Here is a 17,257-nt window from a genome sequence, read left to right on the forward strand (position 1 = left end):
TCCTTGGAATTTAAAGCCCACTTTGCTAAGACAGGATTAGGCAAGATAAAGGAAAAAGCAAGAAAATGAACACAAACACAATTAGACTAGACCAGCCCCCGAGTCAAGTCATGTGTAATTTCCAATACAAAAAGATTTAATTATGCCATCATGACCAAAATCACTTATTAAGTGCCCATTTATATGTGATGCTGGACCAGGAAGATATACAGAAAAAGTCAGCTTCAGTCTCAGCCCACTAGACAGACAATAATGAAACAGAAAGATACTCAGGATGGGAATTAAATACATTAATGAATATTTACATTCAGTGCAAATGTAGCCCCCACAGAGCAGGCTTGAAACTCCAAAGACCAAAGAACAAAGCTCTGGACTGTTCTCCCTTGGATGCAGAAAGTGGGGGAGGAGGAGAGAGAAGGCTGTATGGATCTCTTATTCTCTTTGCAGTGTGCATGAACAAGCTCTTTGTCCTTTGGGAAAGGTGTGGGGGGGGGCAGGGGGGGTTTCAGGATTTTTGCAGCCTGGAAGCTGTTCTCTTCCTGCTCCAAACCAGAGAGACACAGTGAACCACCACCTCTCCCTGCAGCATGCACGAATATAGGTCACAGAAGGTGAGTGGATGAGAGAGAGAGAGAGAAAGAGAGAGAGACAGAGACAGAGATACAGAGAGAAAGAATGAGAACACTGGCAAGTGAGACAACAGAGGAACTCCATTTGCTACACACCACCGGGAGTCCCTCTGGACTGAGGGTGAAGCAGGGATTTTCTTGCCCAAGGTGGTGAAGGTGAGACGGGTAAACTAGACTTAAGGTCAGCCCTGGTAAGAAGCACAGAGCCAGGAATCCAGAAACCAGAAAGATGGGAAAATTAATATAAGGAGGAAAAAGAGGAGAAATTGGGGGCAATTTCTTAGAATAGTCCCAGTTGTTCAAAGCTTGTTTTTAGGCTGGCACATGCTGCGGTGGCTTGGCTAACTTTGAAAAGTTTGATGGGTCGGTGAGGTAATGACAACCAGTGGCTTTGTAGCTTATAGACGGGAAGTTCCAGCATTGCACGAACCTGTGCAATAGCCAATTAGAAACCTAGAGCTTTAGGATAATCCATATTCAAACCAAAGTGGCTTCCTTGAGAGATTAGGGAAAAAGTGTGAGGATTCTCTAAGTGCGATGACTCTGATACAAAGAAAGTGGCAGGAGAGGTGGAAAATGGGATGCAATGAATTGGCATTTTCAAACACCAAATGGCCTCTTGCACAGAAGAGCTAGCATATTAGTTGTAAGAATTCGGCTGGTCTGTTTGCAGTTCAGTCTCCACATCTGGTGTACAGTGAACCAGTGCCTTGCTCATATTATTACTGTTCTTAAATAGTTGATCTTATCCCTCACCTCACGTGATGCAAAACTCTTCTTTGAGCACGCTGCAGTAAAGTAAATCTCAGAGCATGCTCCAGCTACCTGTCACCCCAAATTCCTCTATCTGCCTGCCCTAGGCTTCTGCTCTGCTCTGAGTAGCCATGGAGCCTGTTCTGCCTTCTGGTAGAAAGATAGTTCAGGCTGGTTATTATGATTACAGCTGTTATTTATTACTAACATTTATTGACTTCTTACTATGTACGGGGACTGTATGTGTATTTGTTTTTAAAGATTTATTTATTTATTTGAGAGAGAGAGAGTGTGCAAGTGTGTAGGGGGAGAAGCAGAGGAAGAGGGAGAGGGAGAATTTCAAACAGACTCCCTGTTGAGCACAGAGCTCCATGCAGGCTCAATCCCAGGATCCTGACATCATGACCTGAGCCAAAACCGAGTCAGACACTCCATTGACTGGGTCACCCAGGTGCTCCCATGTATTCTTTCATTTAATTTTTACAGTAACTTCAGAAGGGCAGTACTATTATCTACACTTAAAAAAGATTTTTTCAAAATTATTTATTTGAGAGAGAAAGAGACTGAATGGGTAGGGAGAGGGACAGAGGGAGAGGCAAACTCCTCACTGAGCAAGGAGCCTGACCTGGGGCTCGATCTCAGGACCTTGGGATCATGACCTGAGCTGAAGGCAGATGCTTAACTGATTGAGCCACCCAAGCACCTCTCTTATCCACATTTTACAGGTATGGAAACTGAGGGTTAGAGGGAGTAATGGGTTGAACAGTGTCCTCCCACCCCCAAATCCATGTGCATCCAGGACTTCAGAATAGGACTTCATTTGGAAATGAGGTCTTTGCAGATGTAATTAGTTAAGATGAGGTCTTATAAGATTAGGGTGGGCCCCTAATCCAATGATGGCTGTCATTGTAAGGAGAGAGCACATGGTGATACAGAGAGAAGAACCCATGTGAAGACAGTGACAAGGATTGGAGTAATCCAGCAACCACCACCAGAATCCAGGAAAGAGACATGGGACTGATTTCTTCCTTAGAGCTTCCAGAAGGAATCCATCCTGCAGATGCCTTGCTTTAGGATTTCTGGGCTCCTGAATTATGAGAGAAGACACTTCTGTCATTTTAAGTCACCTGGTTAGTGGTAATTTCTAATGGCAGCCCTGGGAAATTAATACAGAGGTGGTAAGTCACTTGTCTAAGATCACACTGTTAATAAAGATCACATTGTTGAGGCCATGGCTTGAAACAAGGTCGGTCTGATTCCAGAGCCACAACATTGAACACATATGCTCTCTTTTTTTCTCTATAGTACATCAAAACCCTTCCACAACCCAGAAATTGTCCCTTTTATGTTATACTAAGAAAGCAGTAAGCATTCTCCATGGCCCTGAGAACCTGGGTTTTGCTCTTGACCATTTCATACCCACTTTGTGTGAGTTACACCAGGTCCTCTGGTTAAAAACATATGTGTAAGTACAGATGTACGTGTAAATACAGATGGAGAGAGATATAATGAAAATTCAGTGTAGAGAAGGTTTTCTCTCCTAGTTGCCACGTACATGGTATAGTGGTCTCCATAGGTGACCAAAGTTTGATAAAGTTTGATAATTAATTAGAAAAGAAAGAATGTATATCTTCTCTTGAGGGCCTTGTAATCTCATTCCAAAGATAAAGTAAACCACGAATCCCAAGTCTGTGCATCTAGTTAAATAAAGTGAGGAAAGCTTAGAAATTAATTTTTTTAATATGCAGCAGTGAACAGCATGGGCTCTTGAATCACTGGTCCTGGGTTCACTCTCATCTCCACCCCTTCTTAGCTGTGTGTCTTTGAGCAAGTTGATCTATCTCTCTGAACCTCCTTGTCCTTATTTTCAAAATGATGCTCATAATAGCCACTGCATAGGGTTTCATTAGTATTAAATGAGTTTATGAGTAGAAAACACTTGGCACAGTACCTGGCTCATACAAAGAGATCAGGCATGGTGGTTCTCAGAGTTGTAGATGTACATAAACTATGGCAGATGCCTTACTAGGATTTTAATGAGATTTTATATATATAATATATATACAGAGGACTGTAATATATATATATATATATGTACGTATATTTTAATTGCTACTAAAGTTGGATTCAGTTATTTTCAATGAACCTTTGGGTTTTCTTCATATAGTCCTCTGTTAGCAAATCCCTCTAGGTCGTACTACATATAGAAAGCTCCAGATTTACCCCAAAGATACAGATGCAATGAAATGCCGGGACACCTGCACCCCGATGTTTCTAGCAGCAATGTCCACAATAGCCAAACTGTGGAAGGAGCCTTGGTGTCCATCGAAAAATGAATGGATAAAGAAGATGTGGTCTATGTATACAATGGAATATTCCTCAGCCATTAGAAACGACAAATACCCACCATTTGCTTCAAAGTGGATGGAACTGGAGGGTATTATGCTGAGTGAAATAAGTCAATCAGAGAAGGACAAACATTATATGGTCTCATTCATTTGGGGAATATAAATAATAGTGAAAGGGAATAAAGGGGAAAGGAGAAAAAATAAGTGGGAAATATCAGAAAAGGAGACAGAACATAAAGACTCCTAACTCTGGGAAACGAACTAGGGGTGGTGGAAGGGGAGGAGGGCGGGGGGTGGGGGTCACTGGGTGGCGGGCATTGAGGTGGGCACTTGACGGGATGAGCACTGGGTGTTATTCTGTACGTTGGTAAATTGAACACCAATAAAAATTAAATTTATTAAAAAAAAAAAAAAAAAAAAGGAAAGCTCCAGAATGGCAATTGCTGCTATGTTCTTGGTGTACTGAGTGGGCGGAGGAGGTAAGCAATCCCTTCTCCCCCAGGAAGCTGGTTGCCTTCATTAACTACCTGGACACCCATGGATGATGTCCCAAACCTTGTGCTATCACAATGCCTGCACTTAGCAGATGCTGTTTCAACGTGTCTGTGCCTTTAACTGAATTCTTATTAATACCAATCTCTCCGAAAACTGTTGGTTGGAAATTGCTAGCAATTACATATCTAAAAATTTCTCAGTAGGGGAGAGCTGGGTAATATCATATAATTGGAAGGTACTAGTGATCTGGCTGTGACTGCTTTTGCAGAAGGCCTGGCATCTCATCCATTTCTGGGCCTTCTAGATGAAGCAAAGGGCTCAAGTTCTGATGCTCCGAATGCAAACTCCTTGGTCAGCCAGTTACTCAGATGCAGGCCTGGATAAATCTCCAGAGCTCTGTTTCCCTTCCTGCAAAATAACATTCTTCTTCCTCACCTCTCATTTCTCTTGCTGAGTGGGGAAAGTGATATCTTTATGACCCTTAGAGGCAATGCATGATTTAGAATGGCTAAGTAAAGAGAGCTATAAACAATGGTTGGGACGCAGAGCCCTCACCACCTCCTAATTTATTTTCTCTCCATCTGACTTCCGACGGGAAAGGAAAAGTTGCTGTTTATTTGCAAGAACAATATTTTTATGGCTCAGCTTTATCAAGCTAGGTTTTGAGTCTGTTTAACATAGATGTCTCAGAGTTAAATCTCAATGGCATTGAAATTTGCTCAGGTGGAAGTATAAATGAAGTAAAAGTTGGGCAGGACAAATATTTTGGTCAAATCATCTCTATATGCCCTCTGTTGAGGTTTTGGGGCCAGATGGGCCGAATATACCTGGAGGAAGGTGGATAGGCCCTCTCCCCCGGTCCTCAGACTCTGGTAAATGGGGCTGTGTTGATCCTACAATATCTTTATACCATGAGATGTTTCCTACTTCAGACTTGATCTCCTTCTTGCCAGTATCATGCATGTCTAGTCTATTGTCTTGGTTTGGATCATCCTCTACCACTCCCCAAAGCAGACCCTGAGATGGGGATTTGGGGGCAGGTTATTTGGGAGGGGACCCTAGGAAACAGCATGAGGGAGAGAGAAGAAGTGAGACAAAGAGGTTGGGGGGGAATGCCAATAAACGAGGTGTAAGCAAACAGGTTACTTCTGTGGGCAGCTAGGCAAGTACCCACGGGGGTGCTTCTAAGAGACCGTGGGAGGTGCCTCAGGATAAAGTGGCAAGAAATGGGGGTATTTATCTGCCAACTTCCATCTCTCTTTGGTTGATGGCTGTTCCCAGGGACCTTAGTTAATTTCTTGACACTTGGGGCCTGTCCTGCGGTTGGGCTGAGCAGTCTTGAAGCTGGAGAAAGCCAGCAGGCAGGGGGCCTGCTGCAGCAAAGGCCTTGGAGGTGCGCAGAGACACGCAGGAACTTGTCCTCTGAAGCAGCAGGTGACTTACTGGCTGGGTCACCGGATTATGGACGGGGAATCACGGCGGTTGTAACACCTCATAGTTTGCCTCCTGCATCTCTGCTCCATCCTCTCTCCAGCCCCACAACCCCAGGCCACTCACCCTGCCTTTCGAATCTCATTCGGGTAAGCTCAGCCCCACCCAGCAGCGCCCACTTGCTATTGTACCATGCTGCTCCCAAATCACATGCTCACCTTCCCTGCTTGGCTCCTGGAAGCCTCTTTCTTTCTTTCTTGCTTTCTTGCTTTCTTGCTTTCTTGCTTTCTTTCTTGTTTTCTTGCTTTCTTCTTTCTTTCTATCTTTCTTCTGTCTTCCTTCCTTCCTTCCTTCCTTTTTTTTATTCTTGGAATAATTAAAGAATGGACAAGGCTGATAATGGATAGGGTCCGGGGAAGCGAGAAGTATTTGCTGTGCCTGTGGCTTAGAGTGGCCGGAGCTGCCCGGGTGGCTCAGCAGTTTAGCACCACCTTCGACCCAGGGCATGATCCTGGAGACCCAGGATCGAGTCCCACATCGGGTTCCCTGCATGGAGCCTGCTTCTCCCTCTGCCTGTGTCTCTGCCTCTCTCTCTCTCTCTCTCTCTCTCTCTCTCTCTCTCTGTGTGTGTGTGTGTGTCTCGTGAATAAATAAATAAATAAAATCTTAAAAAAAAAAAGAGTGGCCAGTGCTGAAACTAGGAGAGGAGATTGGAGCCAAATCATGAGGCTTTGGAAAACTTGCCAAGGACAAGGTGGATCCATCACCTTACAGTGGTCAACTGAATATCAGGGGCAGGCCGACTCAACATTTTGGGAGAGACCAAGAAACTGCTGTGAGCTCTCCACGGGAAACCTTTCAGTTTCGAAGTTTCTTGCTCACAGGACTCATGGGCTCTCTAGGACATAACACCGACAGCATTTAGATACTGTGCATTCAATGGGCATTTCAGTCGCTGCCTTTCCTTATTTGTTTTCATTGTTGAAATAACAAGCTTTGAAAATATCATTGATGTCAGAGACATATGCCTTGACCTTCACCACTGGTTCCTGGCAACCCACAGGGAAAGCAGACAGTACAGTGAGCAAGGGCTCAATCCAAAGCAGGATTGTGATTTATCCTTTCTGGAACACAGACTGAAATGGACGCCATGAAAGGTACGAGTAGGTATGATTACTGCTTGGTGAGTTGAACCACATGCATCTTCTTAGCAGTCTAGCAAAAAAAAAAAAAAAAGTCACCATCTACAACATTTTTTTAAAAGATTTTATTTATTCATGAGATACACAGAGAGAGAGGCAGAAACACAGACAGAGGGAGAAGCAGGTTCCATGCAGGCAGCCCAACGTGGGACTCGATCCCCGGACTCCAGGATCACACCCCGGGCCTAAGGCAGGTGCTTAACCACTGAGCCACCCAGGCGTCCCTCCATCTAGAACATTTAAGATAATAAGCTGTGAGAAACAATAGTGTAATGAAATGCACTTTCTCCACTAATTCTCCAGGACTGCTTTTCTCTTCACTATGATTGAGTAGGAGGAGAGAGGTTTTTAGGAGGCTGCTTTGTTCACTCTTTAGATGTTTACTGAGCACCTACTATGTACAAAAGATTACTCTAGACCTTGGGCAAACCGCAGCAGCTCAAGGCCAAGAATAAAAAGGGAAAGATGGCATTCAAGGAAAGGGGTGGGAGTAGACTCTCACTTCTCCCATCCTTTGTCTTGTGCTGGTTCTTTTCCTTCACTGATCTGAAAGGATAAACCAGTAATTGACAGCCTGAGACTTTCCTCCTAATCCCCTTGTTATTTCTGTGGCAAAGAAGTGCTCAGAGCTTGTGCTGAGTGTAGAGTGGTGGCAGCCTCCTCGCAGGTGACGTTCCCCTAAGGCTTGGGTGGTGGTGGTGGTGGTAGGGGGAGCTGACTGAGAAAATACCACTTTATTGCAGGAAGCGTTTGAATCGATTTTGGTGTGCCCACACCTACTTCAGGAGCACACCATTGTCTAGAGCACAGGCTTTCTGGGAAAAGTCAACTGCGGTGGATGCCATGACGCGCAGATCCCCCTTCCAGAACAAGCATTTGCTCCTCCAGCCACCTGCAGGCAGCTTTCAGCTGGTAGTCTTTGCAAGTCTGCCCCCACTGAAGAAAGCTGCCTGGCCCAAGATCTTACCCTCTTCTGGGGGAGCCAGCATCTGATGACTGACTGGTGTGCAGATAGGAAAGCACAACCCACTTGTCCTCATCTGAGACAATGCTGAAGGCCACCCTGACACCATGGATCCCTGTGGGGCTGACAGACTCTTGCATGAAAGGCCAGGGGACCGTGAAAAGCAAAAGAGGCACAGAGATTAGTGAGCAAAGTATTCTTTGCTCCTGTGTGCATTTGGAGAACACCTGTGTTACGCGCAAGTGGGTGGGAGGCTGCGGGTGTACATTGTTAATGTTTTCCCCTCTGCAGTGGATGACAGTTGGCTGATAGAGCTGGAGGTAGGGATGGGGGCATGAATATAGGACTTTGCCAGAGTATTGTCTATAGCTGTTTGCAAGCAGAGACTCCAAAAACCCGGTGGCTATGTGGATGCTGCGTGTGCCTTTCTGGCTGGTGTGTTTGTCAGTTTTGAGCATTGCACATGCATTCTGATGTCTTTGGCAGATGGCATTGGGAAATGCCTATCAAACCTCTGGCTTATTTGAGAAGACGAAGGGTTCTTCAGTGGAGTGGAGGAACAAAAGAAGGCAAAGAACTACCTCTAAAAATATCAAAGGGCAAGGGGACATAGGAGAAGTCTAATGCAATAATGCAGGCAAGCACCTGCTATGTTAGTAGCTGCTTCAAAGCCAGTAGCAGAGAGTATATGAGGGAATCTGGGCAGAGAGGTTGAGCATGTGTGACAGGGAATGAGAACATGCTGCTGAAAAAGTAGAGAACACCTTTGATTTATTCATCTCTCCATCACTAATGCTTAGCACAGTGTCTGGTACATAGTTGGCGCCCATTACATGTTTATAGCAGGAATGAACAAACACACTGCTGTGATAGGTGAGTGTAAGCATATAAGCGCTGCAGGGGAGGAAAAGAACATATAGTCGGGATTGGTTTAGGAAGGCTTGCTGGGCTTTGAGATGGGCATAGGTGGGACTGAAATATTTGGCATGGTATAGAACAGTATCTTAGGTGGAAGAAGCTGTAAGGGTCAAGGTAGAGAGGCCGGACTTTCAGGGTAGAAAAGGAGAGAGGTCTGTAGGAGGACACATTCTGGGCTGGTGACCAAAGCAAGGAAAGAGAAGGGTCTAACAGTAAAGTAGGACCATTTATGTGGGACCTTGAGGGCTTCATCTGGCTTTGATGTGATGATCAGTGAGGAACCATCCAGGGCTCTTGAAGAGAGGACACAAAGGGATATTTTACAAATGTAGGTATCTTTATCTTGCTTTACAGGATTTGTGTTTTCCCACCACCATCACTATCACCACCTTCAGCTAATATTTAATATTCAAATATGTATATAAAAAACAAGAGTCAAATGCCCCTTTACATTTGATGAGTTGAGCACATGCATGTGCTTCCTCTTCCTCCCAGCACCAAGTGACAGAAGTGGAATAAAAATACAGAAACTCATGGCAATGAAGAGAATGAGAGAGAGAGAGAGCTGGGAGCAGGTGAGGTAGTGCAAAACATCTCCCGAAGGCAGAAAATATACACAAGAGTTAGTCGCACTAAGGAAGCAAGTGAAGGATGCCAGAGAGCCCATAGCATGCATGGAGGGGCTACAGCAAAAAAAGGCCACAGCCTGCCCTGCAGAACTACAGACATAACAGAGGGTGATCAGGGGGAGACATTGAGGACTTGTTGGTAGTCTGAATATGAAACAGAAAACTCCCCATCCATCTTGATTGTAGCACATGTATCATGTCTATCACTCAAGCAAAAAATAGGAGACTTCATCTCAAAACAAACCTAAGGTCCTGAGATAAAAATTTTTCTCCATTCTGGTATTTAACAGCCACACAGTCTGATGGCAGAGGTTAGAGGTCAACAATATCCAGATATGCAGGGCTCCCCTCTTTTACTCCCTCCCCACCTCCAGCAAGCATTTAAGGAAAAACTCCAATGTGAAAAGAGATTTAGATAAACAAATAGAAAAAAAAGCAGTTGGAGAGGCGATAGAGAACTGGAGGAAGAGAAGAGAGTTTGAAATCCAGAAAGAGTAAAGTAAGTATTGTATTAGTGAAACAAGTATAGGATACTATGAAAAAGGGAATGTCTGAGAACAAGAAAGTATACTTAGAAATTGAAGATGTTATTGCTAAAATAAATTACATGGAAAAGAATTAGAAGAGGAGGTGAAGGAAAATCTTTCAAAAAGTCTAATTTAAAAGACAAAAAGATGGTATGTGTGTCAGGGTTCTACCAGAGAGAACAAACTTTATATATATACATGAATTGATTTGTGTGAAGGTGCGTCTGAAGGTCATGAGGAAGGGCAGGCGGGAAATCTTTGATAGGAGCTGACCACAGGTAGAATTTCTTCTTCCTCAGGAAAATTCCAGTTCTGCTCTTAAGGCCTTTCAACTGATTATGCCAGGCCCACCCACATTGTGGAGGATCTGCCCCTTTACCTAAAGTCAACTGATTATAAATGTTAACCACACCAACAAAACACCCTCACAGCAGCACCCAAGTTAGCATTTGATTGAATAACTGATTACTGTAGCTTAGCCAAGCTGGTACAAAAAATTGACCATCACAATGTAAGTGATAAAACACTGAATTATACTCCAGAAACCAATAGTGCACTGAATGTTAACTAAGTAAAATTTAAATAAAAAAAAATTAAGTCCTCAAAAAAATTTGACCATCACAGATGGAAACCACAACAAGAGCAGAAGAAGAAGATCCATTCAGGATGTCCAACATCTCTCTGATTAGGAGTTTTAGAAAGAGACGATGGGGAAAATGAGAGGGGGAAGTTATCAAGCCAACAATGTGGAACCTGCAGATCAGGAGCATGAGTATCCACATGAAAATGCCTGCTATGTGTCCAGCATAAGGAATATACAGACAACCAAACAGAACCCTGGTCTAAAGAAATCACCAGGGATACATTTAAATTCTTAGAAATTTTCAGAGAGTAAAAAGAAATCACTCCCTACAGGAGATAAGAATAATATTGGTATCAAACTTTTCATTGTCGATACCATATGCCAAAGGATATGGTACATTGCCTTCTAAGGGATGAGAGAGAGAGTAATTTTCAACATGTGACTTTTCACTCAGTGAGGCCCAATCTATTCTCATATATGACAGTAAAATAAAGACACTTATAGAAATTTCAGAAAACTTGTCCTCCACACACCTCATCTTAGGATATTACTTGAGGCTGTATTATGGCAAAGCAAGGATGTAGATAAGCAAAAACATGGGATCCAGGAAGTGGTGACATCCCAGGAAAATGGGGAAGGGAAATCCCAGAATGACATCTGTGCATTGCCCCCCTACCCCACCCCACCCCACCCCACCACCTCCAGGGATGGGGGGGGTGCAATCCTGCAAGATGGTGCAGGAGGATGGAGAACTGAGGGAGGGAGATGTTCTTAAAACATACACACTTACATGTACACACACAACACTACACAATACAGCAAGACATCATGATTGGTTGGAGAGTTTAACCATTTGTCTGGGAGAGAGATGTCTCAAAGGGAATAGGGGAAGTCTATTATAAGTATAGTTTGGTTTCGTCTTAGAATTCGTATAATTAGGTTTCATCTTAAAAGCTCATACATGCCACCTGGGTGGCCTCAGTTAAGTGTCCAACTCTTAATTCCAGCTCAGATCATGATCTCAGGATCATCATCCTTGGAGCACTGGGCTCCACACTCAGTGCAGAATCTGCTTGAGACTTTTCTCTCCCTCTCCATCTCCCCCTCCTCCTCGCTAGGGTGCTTTCTCTCTCTCTCCCTTTGTCTCTCTTTTAAATAAATAAATAAATAAATAAATAAATAAATAAAATCTTTTAAATATTTTCTCATACATGATACATTACAGATGAACTGTGAAGATACACTAAGTGAAAGAAGCAGGTCACCAAGGGTCACATACTCTATGATTTCATTTATATGAAGTGTTCAGAAATCCATAGAGGCAAGTCCAGGCAAATCCATAGAGATAGAAAGTAGATTAGTGGTTGCCAGGGGCAGAGTGAGGTGTGGTGGGGCATGTGTGTGGGGAAATGAGAGTGATGGCTAAGGGGTGCACGATTTGTTTGGGGGGTGAAAAAAAGATTCCAAAACTGTGGTGGTGGAGTCACAACTATGGAAGTCACTAAAAGTCATTGCATTATATGCTTTAGATGAGTGACTTGAGTGTAAATTATATCTCAATAAAAATGTTAAGGAAAAAAATGCTCATGAAGACTAACTGGAAGTTCCTCAAGGGAAAAACATGTTGTTATCTTGCCAGACTGGCACAATATTTACAAAAAGTGTGCTACCATACACAAACAATCTTCCATTTTTCTCTGAGCTTCTATCAGCCACTTTCCTAGGCTGCTCACAGCAGGTCTGCCTTGGGATGAACTCTCCCATCTCAGACCCAGCCTTTCCCCCCAGCTGACTTTGGTGCCTTGTCCTGTCAGACTGGCTCCACAGTTTTTACCCTCATTTCCACCAGTCCCAATAGCACTTACCCTCCTTCTGCCTCAGTATATCAAGCAATTTCTAGCACATCATGAAAGTAGCCTCCCTCATACCCATGCAGATACATCCTTTTTACAAAATAATGTCCACCATCCTCAACATGGGTGAGGCTGGGAGACCACCTGCCAGAGATGCTTGGGGGGAGGAGTTCTCCCACTGAGAGGAGATTGGATTCGAATAACCAGTGCTCCTCGGAATTTAATGCACACATGAATTAACAGAATCAGATGGGGATCTTGTTAAAATGCAGATGCTGATTCGGCAGCTCTGTGTGGTATGTGCCCAACAAGCTCTGGGTGGTGTTCCAACTGCTGGTCCTAGGACCCCACGTTGAGGATCAAGGAGATAGACTGTCTGTGAGGTCCATTTCATTTTGGACTTTTCATCTTATACCTGACCAAACTGATAGGAATCCCAGATACATCTCATCCTACACTGCTAATGTAGCTTGTAAACATGAGCTCTCTCTGGAGGTCCTGGAAGCGTAAGTTACAACTTAACAGAAAGGAAAATAGCTTTTCTTTTAGGAAGGATAACCTTGCTAGCATTAAGAAGCCTATGGGCCAAATATGGAACATAAAATAGGATTAAAATACCATAGAATCTTCTCTGACCTATGGAAGTTGATTAATTTGGGGGGAATGTTTCTTTTTGACTTATATTTAAGTGTTATTTGTGATTGAACAGTATATAAACCATTTTTAGAATCTGGCAGACTGGGCCAGGAGGAAGAGAATACACCATGATCATTTTTATCTCAACCATGGAGTCATAACTCTGGAAGTTCAAGAGAGTAAAACCTATAGATTTCCAGGTTACACTAATTATTATCATCACTGATTTTGCCTCTGTTTTTTTGAAGATCTATTTATTCATTTTAGAGAGAGAGAGAGCAAGTGCAAGTGGGAGGAGAGGCAGAGGGAGAGAATCTCAACCAGACTCCCTGCTGAGTATGGAGACCAATGCGGGGCTCAATCTCTCTACTCGTGAGATCATGACCTGAGCAGAAATCAAGAGTTGGATGCTTATCTGACTGAGCCACCCCGGGGGCCCCTAACATCACTGCTATTATTAATTTTATTGTTATTATTTTAAATCAGAGTAATTTGTGAACATAATTGAAAAACTCAATTTGTGCAGGAAAGTGTGTGTAAAAAAAATGCTCAGTAATGGCATCATTCCTTCCCAACTACATCTACTTTTAAATGATTTTGCCCCTCTTATATTGTAGTTAGCTCCACCTTGCTAAAGCCAATATATATTTTACTATTTCTTGATTTATCAATTGTATGCATCATATATTGACTCTCTGCTATGGGAAATGAGAAATTTCACTCACTCAGGTGTTTCTTCTCTGCCAACCAATAAATTCATATCTCCCTTTTGTTAGCTCTGTAGCCTTAAATAATGTATTTTAGTTTCTCTTTTATCAGCTAGAGAAGAAGTAAATATCCTTGACTTCACTTTTTAAGATGAGGATCTTAGTGATGCTACCCTTCCACAACTCCATTGCCAATGCCCACCTCCTGACTTTTGCCACCATATACTTATTTACATTTACTCTTGCCTTTGAAGGTTGACAACAACTACAAGTACCAAATTCAAATAAATAAATCCTTGCTTTTTCTATGAGTTGGTTCTATGAATGGAAAATCAAAAACAGTTACATTATCGTGCCTATGTACATATTATTCACTGTTGGCAAAAGAGTATCTTATGACACCTCCTTTCTCCAAAGCTACTTCTGGAAACTTCTAATTGTTTTTGTAGTGCCCTAACAAATAGACCCTTAACTTATGGAGATATTCTTAGTTGAAGAGTGCTTACTTTATCAGTTAAAAGTGTCAGAAAATTCCCAGCTCTTTTTTTTCTTACCTTAACATGTTTTGAGGGCCTGTTTTAATTTTGTTTGGGCCCTGACTCATCCTTGTCTCTGGCTCTTAATGAAGGCTGAGCTCAGGTTGCTCCAGGAAACAAGATAAGAAGGAACATATGGTTCTTCAAAGCTTGCTCTAGAGTGAAAGACCCACAAACCTTAGATTACTAGTCAAATGCCAAAAGGTCAAGATTCCCTTCCCTTACATCAGTATTTCTTTAAGTTGAAGTATAATTGACATGCGACATCTTATTAGTTTCAGATGTACATCACGGTGATTTGATACTTTTACACATGATAAAATGATCCTCATGATAAGCCTAGTACTATCTGTCACCATACAAAGTTATTACAATATCATTGGCTATGTTCCCGATACTGTACTTTTTTCTAACTGCAGGTTATTAACTCAATAGTGGGTCATGAAATCAATTTACTGGGTCACAACTAACAGTTTTTAAAAAGTGAAGTAGAACAGAATAGGCAGACTTCATCACCTACAGTAAAGTTTAAGCATCATTTAAATAATAGGTATGTGTAGATATTCGTATGTGTGTTCTGCTTGCATGTGAAATGGAGGCTTTGCTTATTTTAGTGCTGGTTGCTATTGAAAAAGCTTGAAAGCATCTATCTGGCATGCTGAACTGATCTCCTTTTAGACTAATTTCTGGTCTGGAAGTTGCCTTCCTCAACTCTTCGTGGTTTAAGTTGCTGGGACAAAACCTTCAATGTGTCTAATGGAGCTCTGGGCTCTGCTCCCCTTTCTCTGAGATGTATCTTCCTAGGTGGGTTAACTGAGACCTGTTATGGCTCAAATTCATCTTGGATTTTTAGATCTGCAGCTCCAGTGGGACTCCTGGTGGGAAACTGCTGGTCTCCATCAGCACTGTGCCTTGGTGTATTGACAACCAGAGCAGACCATTTCTTGACAAAATTATCTTCAGGAATAACCATGAAGTTAAATGAATAATAATAATAGCTAGAAAAGAAATGTAGACAGGGAACGTTTCTTTTGAGCAAATGTTGGCTATCTTATACCAATAAAAAAAATAAATAGTAAGATAAATTTACAGTACAAAAAAAAAGCCAAAGGTACCAGATTAATACTTTTAAATGACATTATTGTCATTTAAGAAAAATGACAAACAACAAAACAGGGAAAACACAGTGAAGATTTGTTTATGGCCCTTGAATAACATTAGGGAAATAAATGTGTAAAACACAACCCAGTGATTCTTGCTCACAGCTAGCCCCTTATTTTCTTTTGCTGGACTCTAAGCCAGGGAACAGGTTTATGGATTTTTCCTGGCCCTGAGAGAGCACCCCCTGTGTGTATGTGTGTGTGTGTGTGTGTGTGTGTGTGTGTGTGTGTAGAGCAGATTGCTGGGGAAGGAGGGTAGGCATTGGGTAGAATGAGGAAAGCACAAGACAACAGATATGGCTACACAATGTACGTAAGGTATACATATATGCTAAATGGAAGGAAACCCTTGAGCATTCCCTAATGCTTTTAAGATAATTTAAAGTATAACTAAAATCTTGGTTTTTTTGTTTTGTTTTGTTTTGCCAATATGCAGTAGTTCTCACTTATCTGTGGGGAGATAAGTTCCAAGACCCCGGGTGGATGCTTGAAACTGCGGATAGACCCAAACTCTATTATGTATTATGCTTTTTCCTTTATCACACCTGTGATAAAGTTTAATTTATAAACTAGGCACAGTAAGAAATTAATGGCAACAATAATAAAGTAGAACAATTATAATAATGTATTGTAATAAATGGGATGTGAATGCTCTCTCTCTCTCAAAATATCTCATTGTACTGTATCCATCCTTCTTCTTCTTGTGATGATGGGAGATAATAAAATGCTAATGTGTTGACATGAAGCGAGGTGAATGTCACAGGCATTGTGGGCTAACGTTAGGCTACTATTGACCTTTTGATGATTCTTTGGAAGGATCATCCACTTCCCAATCAGGATTGACCACTGGTGGCTGAAACCTCGAATAAGGGAGGACTACCATACGTGCGAGTTCCCCTGGCCATCCTCAGGGACTGTGTCTCTGCTACCCACACCATCCCCAGTTGTTTCTCTCTCTGTTACAGAAAGCAACTCAAAATAAACCTTCCTCAGAATCTCTAAACAGGGCCGCAATTCCATTTTGTTTGCCCTTGCCTTATTTTTCTTCACCTTTCAAGTATGAGAACATTTGAGACTGACTCACTTTGCCTTCAGCATTATCCTTCCCCTTTACTTGCTTAGGTCTCTCAACAACAAAGGTTTCCTAGCTTTGTATGCATGCAGCTTACCTGGGGCTTACCGAGGCTTACCACACTAATTCCCCCCAGCCTCACCTGGCATTCAGAGCCCAATGGAGGGATTTCTTCCAGAGGGCATGCAAGGCTGAAAATGGAGGAACAGCTTGGTGCCAATGAAATCTTTTGAAACAGTAACTCTCTGACTTAGAGTGGCTTTCCCATCTTCTTTAGAGCTCACCATTCTCTAGGTAAGAATCAGCCTAGACTTCTTGATTTCTCCTCTTGTTTTATACATATTTGTGGCCTGACCTTCTGGTGCCCCTGGACCTCCTCCAGTCCTTAGGGCCGGTTTAGCCTGTGCTCCTGCTTCAGCTTCAACTGGTGAAGAAGGTCTTAAGCCTGTTACTTTCTCATTGCCCATGTGATTTGCCCAGCTTGCTGCTCTACAACGGCAATGTCCACCTGGGGGTCTTACATAGCCAATGGATTATAAGCTACTTGAGGGCAGAGTCTGTACATCTTGAATGATTTCACATCCACCATGGTGTGCAGCATATATCCTTGAGCATACTGTATATGGAATAAATTTGCCTAGTAAGAAAAGTTTAAAAATTAGAAAGTATGAGAGACTTATAAAATGTACTCTTGTGTTCATTTGAGTACGTGTGTGTATGCGAAGTTACCATTTAAGAATCTTTTATGATTTTGTCACTATAAAGCAAAGACTTTCAAAACAACAAGAAAAAAAAGCCCACTCTAATAGATAGT

The 17,257-nt window shown here is 42.4% G+C and overlaps 1 long non-coding RNA gene across 4 annotated transcripts in view; it reads left to right on the forward strand.

The window, feature by feature from the left end:
- The first annotated feature begins 496 nt into the window (after positions 1 to 496).
- The window catches only part of LOC112929931 (uncharacterized), a 49,565-nt gene continuing 32,804 nt past the window's right edge, over positions 497 to 17,257 (forward strand). Inside the window, exon 1 of one of the 4 annotated variants that reach the window (XR_003237017.2) lies at positions 497 to 611. This is a non-coding gene — a long non-coding RNA (uncharacterized lncRNA). Of the gene's footprint in view, positions 786 to 17,257 lie in introns of all 4 variants that reach the window. The other 3 variants (XR_011998350.1, XR_011998352.1, XR_011998351.1) reach the window with 3 other exon arrangements.

Source organism: Vulpes vulpes, chromosome X, assembly GCF_048418805.1.
Source record: "Vulpes vulpes isolate BD-2025 chromosome X, VulVul3, whole genome shotgun sequence".
Lineage (NCBI taxonomy): Eukaryota > Metazoa > Chordata > Mammalia > Carnivora > Canidae > Vulpes > Vulpes vulpes.